At 35.3% G+C, this 3,870-nt stretch overlaps 1 non-coding gene across 1 annotated transcript; it reads left to right on the top strand.

Moving 5' to 3' along the window:
• The first annotated feature begins 580 nt into the window (after positions 1–580).
• TRNAY-GUA (transfer RNA tyrosine (anticodon GUA)) lies at positions 581–664 on the top strand. Its single transcript has one exon. It is a non-coding gene; the product is annotated as a tRNA-Tyr (tRNA).
• Positions 665–3,870: the final 3,206 nt, after the last annotated feature.

Below are 3,870 nucleotides of genomic sequence, written 5' to 3'. Positions count from 1 at the left end.
TTCCATTATTCGAGTTGATAATGTAACGAATCACACTTTTACCGCTAAACTATACCCGCCACGATCCGATTGTAACATACGGATCGATCTTTTGTCCAACCAACCCATTTATATTTTTTTGAGTCTTTTCCGGATAACTTCGATCAGAGAACGATAAGCCCCATTCACTATTAAAATGATTAAAATTATCAAGCATGAAACATTTTGTATAATTTGAGTCCATAAAGTCTTTTTTATCGGAACTGGGCCGATGGATCACAAATAGAGATTCTGTAAATTGCTTTAGAGTTGTTTTAGTTGCAATAATTAATTTCTGAAGGGACTCCATTTTATCGATAGGCAAGTTTATTGAAAAAAAAAAAAAAAAAAAAAAAAACTTGAGGAAACCAAGAATTTTGGTCATACTATTGACAACTTCCCGATCACTTTCATATTATAAAGAATAGATTGGTGGCCCCTATCGTCTAGTGGATCAGGACATCTCTCTTTCAAGGAGGCAACGGGGATTCAACTTCCCCTGGGGGTACCATGATCCATTCGTTAGGTATCCTAAATAATTTTCAATTATTGTCTTGTTCCTGGGTCGATGCCCGAGTGGTTAATGAGGACGGACTGTAAATCCGTTGGCAATATGCCTACGCTGGTTCAAATCCAGCTCGACCCAACCAATATCATCAATACTAATCTATCAGTATGGTTATATTCATGCTAATCATGAATGAAAAGATAATTGGTTATTGAACCCTGACATCGATATCTATTCATATCGTAGATGCCCAATTCCGTATGAATCGATACATTTCAAAAATGAAAGAGAAGGATAAGATATTTAATCGACCTAGCACTCACATAATCTATATGACCTATCTAGCACCTATCATGAAATAAATATTATCCAATAGTAGGTGAACTGTACTGTATTGGGATTGTAGCTCAATTGGTTAGAGTATCGCCCTGTCAAGACGGAAGTTTCAAGTTCGAGTCCCGCCAGTCCCGATCCAATAGTAAGTGAACTATGAATGATCATGTCAGGATCTGGACGGACTAGTCCTTATCATTCCAAGGTCATGGGTGGGCCTCTGGATAAATTCGATATGGGATACTTCTTTCTATATCATCACCGAAGCGGGATAGATTCACAATTCCATCTAAATCGTGGAGATCCAAGCAAATTATCTCTCATGTCTGACGAACGTCTTCTGGAGGAGCATAAGGTTCTTATTCGTACGAATCCTATTCTTTTGAAATTATACCAGACATGTGTTGATCGGAACTTTTTTCTGATGCACATAAGTTTTTACTACTAGTCTTGTCAAAAGTGATCGTATTAGGTTATACTATTTCCATCGAAGAATTCATTCAATCCATTAGTTAGATTCCGTTACTCGAACCAATTCTATCAATGACATACATCTATTTCATGGATCTTGAAAGAAAGGTTCATTCATCTCTATGAGATCAAATCTCGAGCTATTTTTTAACAAAGTTAAAATAAGGAGATCATGGAAGTAAATACCCTTGCATTTATTGATGTTCTACTATTCCTTGCAGTTCCTACTACTTTTCTAATTATCCCTTACGTCAAAACGGCCAGTGCAAGCAGTGGAAGCAATTGATTTTGATGAAAATCAATTGATCGTTGATCACTAGATAGAACTTTATGATCCAGATCATAAGTATAAAATAGGTTGTGAGATCTTTTATATTACAACAATATAGGGTAGGGTGGATCTATTGTATTACAACAATACAGGGTAGGGATTGCTTTTAATTTTTTTTGAAAAGAAAAAAAAGTAGTACGGAGGAAAAGAATATCTAACCTTTTCTTTTGTACTACTTCTTCTTTTACACCCATATATGGATAAATATATCTTAATGGTACTTATCCATATATGGTAAATGTAGGATGAAGGACCTCATACCATAAAATAGCGGAGCTGATCACATCACCTTCTTCCTGCTCCTGGAAAAATAGACCCAATGCAGACAGACTTAATTCTGAACGTACTTGCGGATTCTTTAGGATCAAAGTTGAACATCTTTTTTTCGGTACGAACATCTATATATAGCACACGTTAGATATAGCACTTGAAATGGTATATGAAAAAGCAAAGGAATCTATGACTTATGTCCCATATTTTTCCAAGAACGGAATTCATATCAGATCCAATCAATTCGGAACCATCCGATAAAACAGGGACTCTTTCTATTCCTACTAAGAAAGAGAAGAGAGATCGTTCTTCAGTGGAAGAAATGAGATTATCGACTCATTCTAGAAAATAACTAATGAATTCAAACTTGTTGAAGAAAATAAGATTTTTCATAGGAAAATGATAATGATAAGGGATTACGTACATCCCTTACGGGACAAAGAGGAAATAATTCCATGTAGAAAGTTCAATTTGAAACGAAGATTCAATATTACTAGATCCTTGTGGAATAGAATATATTACCATGCATGATATGGAAGGAACGCAATAATTGATTCTTAAGCATTACCATTATCGCCCACTTCTCCCCCATACTATGACTGAAAGGGAAAATGTAAAAACTACCATTAAAGCAGCCCAAGTTATACCGACTATATCCATACGGATCATGTTCTCTAAAAGATAATGATTTCATCATCGAGATGATAAGGGAACTATTAACCATAGTGCAAAGTTGAAGTTGAAATGAATGGTCCACCTTTGCATTCTGAACGTTACTGACGTTCGAGCTAATATTAGAGATCAATAAATCCATTTGTTCATTGACCAACAAGTTACTATAACTAACTTGAGGGTCGTACATTCACGACGGAATCGGGATCAAATGTATGTAACTCACTATCTATATTGGTAATATGTACCAATGTCTCCAGAGGTTCTGTAATGGAAATACAGACTTTTCCTTCCATTTACTTACCTCAACAAGGCGACACCCGGATTCGAACTGGGGATGGAGGATTTGCAGTCCTCTGCCTTACCGCTTGGCTACGTCACCGAGATATGGGAATCCCATGGACAGATCAAATCTTCTGTCCTTTCAAGTAATTCGTCCGTCCTTTAAGTATAGTATGAGATGTATGCTAAAGTCAACCATAAAGGAAATGGATCTAATTTGTTCTTCGTCTTTCTTTCGATCTGACTATTTTCATTAGGACATTTTCTAAGTGAGATTAACATTTAAGAATGGTTTGATTCATTCATTCATAGCTCCATTTCACGTGGTTGGAAGAAAGTATCAAAGTACCTCTTCCTTATCCTTTTTTTTTTAATTGGAAGTATATCTGGATACGAGTAGAATTTCATGGGATATAGTGAAGACTGAATATACATCCGAATCTTTTTTGTCGGATTGATCCATATAGATCAATCGGGAATAATTGAATAGATTTTTCTACAGATGGGAAACTTCCAATGCGATTAGATGAAAATGAGGGAGCGTTTACAATCCCTGAATTTGGTAAGATACAATTTGAAGGATTTTGTCGTTTTATCGATCAGGGCTTGATGGAAGAACTTCATAATTTTCCAAAAATTGAGGATATAGATAAAGAAATTGAATTCAGGCTTTTTGGTAATGAATATGAATTAGCATAACCTTTCATCAAAGAGAGAGATGTTGTATATCAGTCCCTTACATATTACTCTGAATTATATGTACCAGCAAGATCAATTCGGAGGAATAGTAGGAAGATACATAAACAAACTGTATTTCTCGGAAATATTCCTTTAATGAATTCCCATAGAACATTTGTAGTAAATGGGATTTACAAAGTTGTGGTTAATCAAATATTAATAAGTCCCGGTATTTATTACCGTTCGGAATTAGACCATAATAGAAATAATTATATATATACTGGCACTCTGATTTCAGATTGGGGAA

Source organism: Pinus tabuliformis, chromosome 8 (assembly GCF_031772625.1).
Source record: "Pinus tabuliformis cultivar Carrire ecotype Pingquan chromosome 8, CPIR1, whole genome shotgun sequence".
In the NCBI taxonomy this organism is placed as follows: Eukaryota; Viridiplantae; Streptophyta; class Pinopsida; order Pinales; family Pinaceae; genus Pinus; species Pinus tabuliformis.
This window is presented reverse-complemented; position numbering and strand designations above follow the sequence as displayed.